The sequence below is a fragment of the Magnolia sinica genome, chromosome 10 (genome assembly GCF_029962835.1).
Source record: "Magnolia sinica isolate HGM2019 chromosome 10, MsV1, whole genome shotgun sequence".
Taxonomy (NCBI): domain Eukaryota; kingdom Viridiplantae; phylum Streptophyta; class Magnoliopsida; order Magnoliales; family Magnoliaceae; genus Magnolia; species Magnolia sinica.
The window spans coordinates 78,007,691-78,021,644 of NC_080582.1; the positions used below are offsets into that span (position 1 = coordinate 78,007,691).

At 42.2% G+C, this 13,954-nt stretch overlaps 1 pseudogene; it reads right to left on the reverse strand.

The window, feature by feature from the left end:
- On the reverse strand, positions 1-13,954 carry LOC131217619 (probable monogalactosyldiacylglycerol synthase, chloroplastic; annotated as a pseudogene).

A 13,954-nucleotide genomic window follows, 5' to 3' on the forward strand; every position in this document is an offset into this window, starting at 1 on the left:
TTATGCCTAAGAACATTTTGAAGCAGTTTATTTGCATAGCACAAATCTTCGGACTCAAATTGCAGGATATTTGTATGGCATAAGCCCCCCAGATAACCCTCAAGTGAAGATGTGTATTGTAATAAATATAATATTTTTTTTATTGTCTAGTAATATAAATTTTGTTTAATATTCAGTTTTATTTGTATGGCATCATTTTTATGTTTCCAATATTTAAAAAATTAAATACAGGTTTCGATTGAATTTTATATAATAAAAAAAATTACTGTTGTTGCGGCCTCCCCACACCGTAAAGGTAACTGTAGCGGCCATTATGACTACCGTTACCATTACCATTACGATATATACCTTGCGAGCAACCTTACACTCAAACATAGAGTGACATTAGCATGTATAGGTGATTTTTATAAAAATGAATGATCCTGTAGCATTGACACTACCATAACTTGGTGTCAAGGAGGATGGGGCCCACTGTGATGCATGCATGACAACCCCAGCCATCAGGTGCACCCTCAAAAGTTTGACCTGGAGCCCAAAAAATCAGTCCAATCCAAAAATCAGGTGGGCCACCCCACACAGAACGGTCAGGAGGTGACACCCACCCATTAAAATCTTCTAGATTGTGTGTAAGGCCCACCGTGGTGGTACATGCAATCCAATCCATACATCAGACGCTCCCCACCAGGATGGACCTCCCAAAACTCAGGTGGGCCACATCACATGGATATAGAGGTCTTAGGCATGATTTTGCATTTTTCCCTATGGCATGGCCCGCCTGAGTTCTAGATTGGCATGATTTTTGGCACATCCAGGGTTCATACATCGTGGTGGGGCCCAAACAGCTCAAAGCCTGCCTACACTTTGGGATCACTCTCCTTGTAGAAATCCATTGTTTTTTACTCAAACAGCAGGCGATGCATCAGACATGAACAATGTCTCAAGGCATTGACTCTATAGAAGCGGGCCCATGGTTCAGTGATCCAGACCATTAATCTGATGGGCCCCACTGCAGCTGGGGATGCCCCAACAGTCTTTCAGTTTGAAAGATCCTAGCGATCCAGGTGCAACATTTCAACGAAGACGAATCTTGAGTGTTTAAACCAGCTCTAACTAAACATAACTGACAAAAATACAACTGCAGAAATCAATCATACCTGCCCGGCGATGTAGTCGTTAAGAATTATAGGAAGGCCCCCAATCATGGCTTGCAATAGTCCCAGGACCCGCCTGCAAATGTCAATTCACCTTGCATGATAAACTATACATGCTGACACACTAAAAGTTATCAATACCTTCATGAGAAACTTACCTTTGTTATAATGCAATCACATGCACCCATGCATTCTTCCATTTTAGTAACGAATCCCTTCACCTGAAAATTCAAAGTACGAATTCTTCCCTGAGGAGATTGAAAGTTCCAATTACATTGATGTGAAAAGGAGATCCACAATAATTCTAAACTGAAGAGGACGGTAAATGTTGTTTCGAAAATATGCGTATGGCATGTGAGTAGAGTTGGTGAGAATCTAATGGTGGGTCGCAGCGATTTTGTGGCGCCAACTACTCGAGCATGACCATTCATGTTTGTACCCGGCAACTACCCCTCATGACCATAGATTGACACCTCAGACTCGGTCAAAACCGGTTCAATTAGAGGTGCAACTCGGGTGGATTGGGTTGGGTTGAGGATCAACCTGACCCTGGTTAAAACCGCCAGTAAAGACCCAGAAAACCGCTGGAAAATCCTTTGCCCGCGGTCTGCTAACAGCCGGTAAAGCCTTGGTCGGTAAAGGCTTTACCGGCGGTCAGGACCTTTATTGACGGTTGTGCTGGCCGCCGCTAAATTGTCAGTTTTTTTGTTACACTACCAGAAATTTTGTCAAAAGCTACGGATAATATCTGTAGCTAAATAGGACTAGCCCACAGTACAACCGTAGCCATTGGTATCATAGTTCTTTTAACATTTGCTACGAATTAAATTCGTAGCTATAGGGATTATGTACATCGACAATCCGTAGCTATAGGTTTCTTATCAAAACGTTAAAAAAAGAAAAAAAAGAAAAGGTGACCCTTATGAATCCTAGTTTTTTTTTTTTTTTTTTTTACACACCAGTCTATGTAGCTAACATATCTTGGTTAATTTCAATGATCTCCTTGTTGCCAACACTCTACTTGCCTTCAAACAGGCTGTAAGAGATTCTCCACCTTGTAGAGTGTTAACTGGCTTGCAGCAGGTGAGAAATTGCGGGTATGCCTCCACCTTGTAGACAACTCAGAATCTCCATTCTTTATGGGACTTCATTTATGCTGCAGATCAGATATTTCCATATAAACTTAGTAAAACCATTGATAAATGAAATAAACATCTAACTGAATAGAGAAAAATCCGGCAGCAGACCCTCCCCACACATAAGAATGGATCAGTGCAAATGGAGGAATTGATTTATTTTCAGCAACGAGATAAACAGAACAAGCATGTTTAGATAATAGGAAGGGCAAGCATCACAATCAAAGGACTTACTGTTGTCACAGCTAGCAAATGGACTGCATCGAGTCAACTCAACAAGTCTTCCTGAGTTGATGCAAGTACAGTGCCTTCACCCGCACCTACAATAACAAAGAGCAGAGCTCTGCTCCGATTGTCAGTCCACCACCGTCGCAGATCGCAAAATCACAGGGCCTTCTTCTTCGTTGGCTTACGTCTTTGATCCTCTATTAAATCCAGCAACCCTCAGAAATCAGTGACCCATGCACCTCAGGCAGCCATTAAATCCGTCATCCTATGACGTGGCTTACTCAAATCCTCGATCCAAACCTTCGACCACCATCTTCTATGGTTGCTCCCAGCCTCGACTTCCACCCCTGCTCGATCGAGCGTACGTTGCTTCCACGCTTCCTACAATGCTAGGGTTTCAAAAACCCCCCTTTCGCCAAATGATGACATTGATCTGCCATTCCAATCGGCGAAAAAGTAGATGGCAGTGAGAGCCCGAACCACCTGCTGGAGAAATATCACCTTTGACGATGGTGAGGAGTTCATGCTCAAGGCAGTCGCCCTTGATCGCAAACAGGAATCGTCAAACTCCTATATAGGGTTTGGAAAAGACAATAAAAGGGATTTGAAATCCCCATTTACGCACCGAAAAATTGCAGAAGAAGAGAGATTAGGGATTTGAAATCCTCGTTTACGCACTGGAAAATCGCAAAAGAAGAGAGCTCCCTAAAAACTAGTGAAGTGGGAAAGGCAAAAGGAAATCTAAAGTAGATCTGCTCCAAGTTGTAGAGGGAGAGAGGGAAAGGGAATAGGGGAACAGGGCGCTGGGAGTGAGAGAGAGAGAGAGAGAGAGAGAGAGGGAACGGGGGTGGAGGGCGAGAGAGAGAAACAGAGGAGAGAATATAAGAACGAGGGTTCTGTTTTTTAAAAAAGCTTTTTCCGCACCTTTTGCTAGCGGCTGCTTTTAACTAGCGCTGCAAAGAGTTTCGTGATTAATGATTCTTACATTTGCTGGCAGTTCGTGCTAGTCATCGGCAAAAAAAAGTACCGGCAATGGCCCACTTTCTTGTAGTGAATATAACCACCTGATCTGACCTCAAAAGGACCCAACCCGAATTCCAACCGGAGGTTTTCAATGAACCCAACCTAAATTCCTCCATACTCAACCCTAAATTGACCCGACACCTAACCCAAATACATGTGATAATTCTGAACCCGACCTAACCTGACTCGAATTTGCTCAACCCATACCCAACCTGATTTTAAATATAGTTGGAGTTTTCCAACCCTAATCCAAACCAAGGACCCTAACAACCCAAACTCGGGTTGGGTCAGTCAGGTTCAGGCTGATCTGAATCCAAGTTGCAGCCCTAGATTCGATTCAACACCCCGAGTACGACTTTGGTGAGCCAATACTCCTTGGACCCAAATGAGTGGGTCTGAAGACCATGCTCATGACGCATGTTTGCTTGTCCTTTCAAGCTTGTGTGTAATAATTGGGCTAGGGGTCAATACCGGGTAGACCTGACCTAGCATGTGAGTGGTGTTAGTATGAGCCTCGACCATGGACGGTCCCTAGAGCCCAGTAAAAGATGAAGGTTGATCTCTAATGGGAAGACAACCGTAGAATTTTTTCCAATCTACCATTTAAAAGCTGACACCAAATTAGTGGGAGGAACCCTAAAATGATAACGAGAAGGGAAAAACATCATCTGGAAAACTAGGTTTGATATAGAAGTAATACCATGCATTTACTGTAAGCAAAGCTTGTTAATGCTTATGCAAGTATTAAACACAATCTAGATTAAGAAGTTCAATAATCCTATTATACAAATTCCAACTAATGGAAGTTCTAGAAAATTCCTGAGGCTGCATTTGGATGCACCACTGACTTAAACTGCAATTATTATTATTATTTGAAAGTAGACAAATTTTACCAATAGGAGCACAGAGTTCAATAATACAAGAACAATTACAACCCAGCTAGGAACGACCAATCACTTGAACTGCAATTATAGTCTGATAAAATAGTGTGTGTTACTGCAATTTGAGTTCTACTATCTCATTATGAAACGAGGGAACATCAATAATTTTTGTCACTAACTCTTGATTAGTGTTAACATATGTGATCGCATAAGCAATTATGCCATCGCATATGCCATTTTGGACCAATGAATCGCATATGCCATGGTGGCATATGTGGTTATTGTGCCATTAGGGCTTATGCGGTCGCACAAAGAAGTGTGCAACTGCATAAGCCATAGTTATGCGATTATGCCATTGCATGCTGATGTAGAGCGCGTCGCGGACAGTTTCATGGCCAAGATGGATCAGAAAAGGCACGGTTGATGACAGAAGTGATCCGGACCGTTGGACCTTAGATCGGGCGTATCTCGCAATCCGGAATGAGTTATCTGACTTAAAATTAATATATGATTTTGGGGTAGAACGAGCTACTTTAACCAACCAGCCCCGCTATGCCAGGTTGCATAAGCCGGATTTGCGAAAAACCCCTGGATCGACGGTCGTTTCCCTGTTTTATTTTCGTTTTTACTATAAATAATAAGTTTTAGTTTAATTATAACTCTTCATCCGTTGGGCTTTAGGAGTTGTGTCCAACATGAAAAGTGCTTAGAATAATTAGGAGAACGGTTTGGTGAAGCCAAATAGGACACTTACTATTTTTGGTCGAAAACCTTGCGCACTAGTAGGCATCACGACCGTCTATAGATAGTAAGTTTACTATTTATAGTAAGTCACAGATTCTAAGAGTTTTAGTTGTAGTTTGATTCTGATTTCTTTCCTATTGCTTGGTACCCTTATTTAAAGGGTTGTGAACTCATTTTTATTCATTCATTAATCAATTTCTAATTCTATTAGAATTTATTTCTATTTTCTTGCTTTCTTTCCTCGTGAATTCGAGAAGTGTCTGTGAAGAGTCCAAAGAAGTTCTGTGGATTCGGAGTAGTTATCCTTGAGGAAGACGGTGATCGACCTCATCACGTTCATCCCTGCATCACAAATCTTACATGAATGTTGGACATTCCTACCCACCCGAATTGATTCCAACTGTATATCTCACTAACGTATGGATGAGCCTGATTTTTATTTTATGTGATTTTCATGGTAGGGTTCGCTATCCCCATGGTGCTGATGTTTTGCACAAGTGGCTGTCAGCCTGAGAGATGGCGGTGCTCCACCACCTATGGTTGCTTCACCACCCATGGTGGCTCCACCACCCGTGGTTGCTGTACGACGTAACCCCGATTATTGCAGAGCACTATCAGTGGCAAACCATAGGGCTATACTAGATGATTCAAGTTCCAGCGACGATAACATTAATGAGGGTTTTGCCCGACGACCAATCCATGGAGGCGATCATCTAGATCGTGCTGAAAGAGACTATCGAGGTAACGCTGAACTTCCTAGTTTTAACGGTTTATTACGTATCGAAGATTTTCTTGATTGGGTAGCCGAAGTAGAGAGATATTTCAATTATATGGACGTGCCAGATCATAAAAGGGTGAAATTAGTAGCGTTTAAATTAAAATCTGGTGCTTCTACATGGTGGGAACAATTACAACTCTCACGAGCCCGCTAGAACAAGGCGCCCATCTCATCGTGGCCACGGATGAGACGTCTTCTTCGATCACGATTTCTCCCCAGTGATTATGAGCAGATATTATTTCAGCAATACCAAAATTGCCAACAAGGAAGTCGAACCGTCACCGATTACACTGAAGAATTTCAGCGGTTGGCTACACGAAACGATCTGTCAGAATCTGAGTCATAGAAGGTGGCACGATTTATAGGTGGGTTGCGACCGACAATTCAGGACCGAGTTCAGATATACCTCGTCGGGACCGTGGATGAAGCGGTTCAATTGGCGGGTGGGGTAGAAACACAACTTGCAAGAGCTCCTGCTCATTCCTATCCTTCAACTCGACCCCCCATGACGGGTCCCACACAAGATCCAGTGCCGGCACGAGAAAAAGATCCAGTAGGAGAACGTCCTCAACCTCCTATAACCGCAAACCGTGATACGGAGAGTGGCCCATCCAGACCTCAACACGCAGCACTTACAACAGCGGGCCCGAATAGGATTCCAAATTCTTATGCTCGGCCAAGGTCGAACAATTGTTACCACTGTGGCCAACCAAGCCACTTATCAAACACTTGTCCTCAACGTCTTGCAGCACACTTGACTATAAACGAAGGGGGCACTGAAGATGAGGCCATAGAGAAAGATCATGGCTTTGATGAATATGAACAAACCACTGAAGAAATAGCAGGTGACGATAAAGTGACGGGAGAGTATTGTGGCGAATCTCTCGTTGTAAGGCGATTACTGTATACCCCAAGAAAGGAATTACATCCACAGCAACATAATATATTTCGTACTCGGTGCACTATCAGCAGAAAGGTCTGTGATGTGATCATAGATAGTGGTAGCAGTGAGAACATCGTCTCAAGAGTGATGATGGACAAGTTGTAGCTACCCACGATGAAACATCATTCCCCGTACTCAATTGGCTGGATTAAAAAGGTGAATGAGACCAACGTAACTGAACAATGCACTATCTCATTTTCAATTGGCAAACATTATAAGGATCAGATACATTGTGACGTGGTTAACATGGAAGCCTACCATATGCTACTCGGTCGACCCTGGCAGTCGGACCGTGATGCGTCCCATCGAGGACGAGACAATGTCTACATATTCATCAAGGATAGTCAAAAAATAATCATTGCCCCTATGGCACCAGAGAACCACCCTGAAGCCTTTAAAGTGGAGGGGAGTTCCCTCTTGACCATTCGGAATTTCATGAAGGAATCCAAGGAAACCGGCAAGGTATACGCCATAGTGGTGAAGGGCGAGGAAGAGGAACCCTCAAACATCCCTCCAAGCTTAAGACTGTTGCTAAACGAATTCAAAGAAGTCTGGCCTGAAGACTTACCTGATAGATTGCCCCCGATGAGAGATATCCAACATCACATAGATCTCGTCCTTAAGGCTAACTTGCCCAACCGACCTCATTATCGGATAAGTCCAAAGAAGTGTGAGATACTTCACGGGCAAGTGGAGGAATTGATCCGTAAGGGTCTCTTGAGAGAGAGTATGAGCCCATGTGCTATACCAGCATTATTAATGCCAAAAAAGGATGGAAGCTGGTGCATGTCTGTCGACAACTGGGTAATCAACAAAATTACCATCAAATATCGGTTCCCAATATCATGGTTGGACGACATGCTCGATATGTTAAAAGGGGCCAAGGTGTTTTCTAAACTAGATCTAAGGAGCGGGTACCATCAGATTCGTATCCGACCCGATAATGAGTGGAAAACGGCATTTAAGACCAAGGAAGGGTTGTATGAGTGGCTGGTCATGCCCTTCGGCCTATCGAACGCACCAAGTACTTTTATGCGTTTAATGAATCAAGTTCTAAAACTGTTCATTGACCGATTTGTAGTAGTATATTTTGATGTCATATTGATATATTGTCAGGATGAGGTGGAGCACAGGAAACATCTCAGGTAGGTGCTGCAGGTCCTACAAATTAATAAGTTGTACCTCAACTTGAAGAAGTATAATTTTTTAATTGACAGCCTGTTATTTCTAGGATTTGTTGTAACGTCCACAGGCATCCGTGTGGATAATGAAAAGGTATGAGCTATTAGGGAATGGCTGATCCCGACAAACATTCATGAGGTGAGGAGTTTTCAAGGGTTGGCGACTTTCTATCATCGATTTGTGTAAGATTTTAGCACCATAGTCACGCGTATAACAGATTGCATGAAAAAAGGGTCGTTCCAGTGGACCGCTAAAGCTGACAAGAGCCTTCACGAGATCAAGCATCGTTTGTCTACAACACCGGTCTTAGTGCTTCCTAATTTCGACAAATTGTTTGAGGTTAAGTGTGACGCTTCATACGTCGAAATTGGAGGAGTATTATCACAGGAAGGCAGGTCGGTAGCCTTATACAACGAGAAGCTCAGCGAGGCCCGAAAGAAGTGGTCGACTTATGAGCTTGAGTTGTACGCAGTTGTTCAGGCGCTACGACATTGGCGGCATTATCTGATTCAAAGGGAGTTTATTCTGTACACTGACCATCAAGCATTAAAGTTTATTAATAGTCAGACTAACATGAATCATGTGCATGCTAGATGGGTTGCATTTTTACAGGAATTTACGTTCGTTCTGAAGCACAAGTCAGGACAGCAGAACAAGGTGGCTGATGCACTTAGTCGTCGTGCATCACTACTTGTTACGATGAGCAACAAGGTGGTCGGCTTCAACTGTCTCAAGAAGCTGTATGTCAAGGATGAGGACTTCAAAGATTCTTGGATGAAGTACCAAGAAGGTCACCCCAGTGACCTTCATATACAGGACGATTTTCTCTTCAAAGGGAATCGATTGTGCATCCCCCAAAGTTCTCTAAGGGAGCAGATTATTCAGGAGCTATATGGAGGTGGCCTCGGTGAACACCTTGGGCGAGACATGACGCGAGTCTTGTGGAAGAGCGGTATTTCTGGCCGCAATTAGTAAGTAATGTGGGAAGAGCCGTACAACGTTGTCATATTTGTCAGACCTCTAAGGTGCAATCTCAGAATACGGGCCTCTACACCCCATTACCTGTGTCTGACGGTCCTTGGGAGGATTTATCAATGGACTTCGTGCTTGGTTTCCCACGAACAAACACAGCATGGATTCCGTGTTCGTGGTCGTCGATCGTTTCTCCAAGATGGCGTACTTTATTACATACAAGAAGACCCTCGATGCAACACACGTGGCGAATCTATTCTTCAGAGAGGTCGTACGGCTACACGGGGTCCCCAAGACCATTACTTCTAATCGTGACACGAAGTTCATTAGCCACTTTTGACGGACTCTGTGGACTCGATTCGATACACGACTTCAATTCAGCAGTGCTTACCACCCACAGACTGATGGGCAGCCCGAAGTTGTGAATCGCACGTTAGGAAACCTCCTTCACAGTATTGCAGGAGAAAAGCCAAAGCAGTAGGACTTGGCCTTGTCTCAAGCAGAGTTTGCATTCAACAACATGGTGAACCGCTCGACAGGAAAATCGTCATTCCAAATTATCTACGGACGAGTGCCTCGCCACACACTTGACTTGGTCCCCCTGCCCAAGCACCCAAGCACGAGCATTATAACAAAACATATGGCAGACAAGATCATGGCCATCCATGCGGAAGTGCAGGCCAAACTACATGCCTCGAACGAAAAGTATAAGGAGCGAGCAGATAAACATCGGCGACAAAAGGTGTTTGAGGTGGGCGACCAAGTAATGGTTCATCTACGCAAAGAGCGATTTCCGACCGGAACGTACAACAAGTTGAAGAATAAAAATATTAGACCTGTACCAATCATCCGAAATATCAATGACAACGCTTATGTTGTTGATCTTCCAAATGACATGGCGATCTCACGGACTTTCAACGTCGCGAACCTGACCTAGTATCATGAACCAGCGCAGGATGAGAATTCGAGGACGAGTTCTTTTGAAGTGGAGGGGACTGATGTAGAGTAGGTCATGGACAGTTTCATGGCCAAGATGGATCATAAAAAGCACGGTCGACAACAGAAGTGATCCGGACCGTTGGACCTTAGATTGGGCGTATCTCGCAATTCGGAATGAGTTATCTGACTTAAAATATATGATTTTGGGGTAGAACGAGCTACTTTAACCAACCAACCCCACTATGCTAGGTTGCACAAGCCAGATTTGCAAAAAAACCCTGGATCGACGGTCGTTTCCCTGTTTTATTTTCGATTTTACTATAAATAGTAAGTTTTAGTTTGATTATAACTCTTCATCTATTGGGCTTTAGGAGTTGTGTCCAACATGAAAAGTGCTTAGAATACTTAGGGGAACAGTTTGGTGAAGCCAAATAAGACACTTACTATTTTTGGCCGAAAACCTTGCGCACTAGTAGACATCACGACCATCTGTAAATAGTAAGTTTACTATTTATAGTAAGTCGGGGATTCTAGGAGTTTTAGTTGTAGTTTGATTCTGATTTCTTTCCAATTGCTTGGTACCCTTATTTAAAGGGTTGTGAACTCGTTTTTATTCATTCATTAATCAATTTCAAATTTTATTAGAATTTATTTCTATTCTCTTGCTTTCTTCCCTCGTGGATTCGAGAAGTCTCTGTGAGGAGTCAAGAGAAGCTCCGTGGATTCGGAGTAGTTATCCTTGAGGAAGACGGTGATCGACCTCATCACGTTCATCCTTGCGTCACATGCAGTATGCAATGGCATAATCTCTTTTTTATGCACACACACTCTTGCGCACTAGCACCACAAGGGATGCTCGAACCTATGACCTCGTGTTGAAACTCCAGAGAGTTTACCACTGAGGCACGACAACAAGTGCCAATGGCAAAACCTCCCAACAATTAGATTTCTAACAATTGGGACTTCTTTTTCTTCATTTCACTTTTTGCATATAAATAGGCACTCCCACCTCCCTGCTTTCACAACTGTTACTCTGTTACTCTCACTCTAATACATTCCTCTCTCAAACTTTCTTCTCTCTTAACTCTCTTACTCTCTCCCTCTCTCACGCTATTACTCTCTTCTTTCTTAAAATGACATCGATAAAATATATATGTTGTTTTTTCACAGTTTTTAGTATATGCATTCATTGTAATTGTTATTTGACTTGTTATCGTCTAATAGTCTTGGTCTAACAAAACTATATATATAAAATAATAAATAAATAAAAACAATTCCCTACACTTGTAGTATTTTTATATAAATTTTTATTCTTTTTTCACTTTCTTTGAATTTTCTATTTTTTTCCAAAAAAAAAAATAAATAAATTTTGGGGGGCTGCGCGATCTCATATGCGATTATGCCATCACATAAGCACACAGCCCCCTTGAATTTTTAATACATCTAAAGCTATCTGATGGAGCCAAAGTGAGCCCACTCATGAATATTGCAGGGTGTAACAAGTCGAAGAGGAAATACCTAAAAATGCCAGTTGAACAGACCCCAGATGATGATATCATAATGAGTCACTGATTCAGGACATGCCCAATTACCAAAATAGGAAGCCAACAAAATTAAAAAGAGCAGGCCCTCAAACCTGTCCCCATAAATAAGGTTTACACCATTTGGTGGGCCCTACATGTGATCGCGCACACGTGTATTTAGACCTAATCCAAACCGTATGCTTAAAGTTCATACCAGTAAGTAATGCGTCCTTTCCTTATTTTATTGCTTTATTTAATTGGGCAGCTAGTGGTTAGATTATCTCCTTCTATTACCAACTCTAGCAATTTTAGCAACAATCCTAATTCACCTTGGATCCTTGTTTCGATTGAATTCGCCTACATAGAGGCCATGCGTGTGGAAGACAAGACGCTCAATTGAAAGAGACTTTTATAGAATTTTAGAGGTGAGACTCCTTAAGTTTATGCTTCTTTTTTTCTTTTCTTTTTTGTGGTGAGGCACAAAATCTAGTTGAGGCTTTCTTTGGGTGAGACTCACAAAATCTATCCCCTCAGCAACCAAGCATTCAAAACCATTCAAATCTTGGCAGTCCCCTCCAAATACCTTCAAGTTTGAGTTTACATATAGGAGTTGATTTTCTATTTAAAGAAGACTTAGGCTGTGTTTGAAAGTTACTATTTGCATTTAGTAGAATGGCCATTGTGCTCAATTGGCTCTTTGTGGTTTTGAGCCAGTTTAATGGGCTTTCGCCATTCCACTCAATGGGGAATGGGGTTTCTGGGCTTCCAAACAAACCCAATTTCAAACATGAAGATGACACTGGTTAAATCGAGCATAAGGGAAATTTGAGCCCTATTCCAAGCAAAGCCCATTTCCTTCTCTCTTTTTTTTCTTTTTTTCAAGGAATATATTAAGAAAACATCAAAGATGAAAAGTATTCCCAAGAAATACACACACACACACACACGGAGACACTCTTAGCTTAACCCCTCCTTCAACACATCAATGATACTATTTGTGTCGCTTCATGCATATGTTTGGACTAGAGACAAGAACAAGGATCTCATTTGAAACAAACTCGGTTCCCAATCCTAGGAATTTGCCGAAGCAGCCCATGAGAGAGAGAGAGAGAGAGAGTATATTCGCGAGACAATCTCTCAGCTTACCCCCTCCTCCAACACATCAATGATACCATTTGTATCTCTTCGTATGTTTGGACTTTGGACTAAGACAAAAACACGGATCTCATTGGAAACAAACTCCCAGAATCACAGATAGAAAGTATTTCCGGGACAGAATCTCTCAGCTTAACCCCTCTTCATGCATATGTTTGGACTGGACACAAGAACATGGATCTCATCAGAAACAAACTCAGTTTCCAATCCTAGGAATTCACCAAAAGCAGCCCATGAGAGAGTGAGAGAGGGAGGGAATTTCTCAGCTAACCCACTCCTTCAACACATCAATAATACCATTTGCATCTCTTCATAAATATGTTTGGACTAGAGACAAGAAGATGGATCTCATTAGAAACAAACTCATCTCCCAATACTAGGAATTTTCTGAAGCAGCCCATGAAATGAAATTTTCAGAATCACTTTCAAGAATAAGGGGCCTGAAAAGTTCTTTAGGAAAATTCTCAACTATTACCTAAGATCCTCGCTTCGGCTTCACAAGTGTCCCCTGAAACGAAGTGCCTAAGGACATATGCATGATCCCCATATCATCTTCACAATGTCTCCAATGAACTACAAGGATGGGCTTTTGCATCTATCAAAGATTCAAAGGTTCAGTACTCAAGACAAAGTCTAGTTATTGAGTTTGTTTGTAACTAGAGGATTCAGAGGACCAAAGTCGGGGAAAACTAGCTAGTATAGGATTGTTTCCACTTCCAACTAGGGAAGCTTGATTACGATTCTGAAAGAAAGAGCTTGGGTTTCTTCCGACCATATGTACTTGGGTTATGGAAGGGACATTTTTATCCTTTATGCTATTTGCATAGGCTTCTGAATATTGAACAACTGGGAAAATCATCAGTTATTGCAACGATTTTGCTTGAAGTTCATATATTCTTCTTTGATTACTGATTACGATTTCCCTATATCACTATCTAGTGGAAACTCTCTCTCAACACCATATGATGCAAAATATCATAGATTCATTAATAATCAATATAGAAATGTCAAACCAAACTGAATCAGCAAATATCTTGGGCCCAAATACAAGGGTAGCTCATGTGCCTGAACCAGAATCTTCCAGTTGATGGACAATAATCTATTGGCAAGTTTCTTATTCCGACCGCAAATTACAAGGATTTGACCAATCGGCTCCCCCAGATTCTCATCATATAATGAATTTCCAAGAGCCCGAGCAGTAGCCTCAATGGGGCCCATGCCTTCCCCTCCTCCCATCAGTAAAACCACAGGTAGATCCTCATCCATTCCCAACTCCCTCCTTAATTCATCCTATTTACA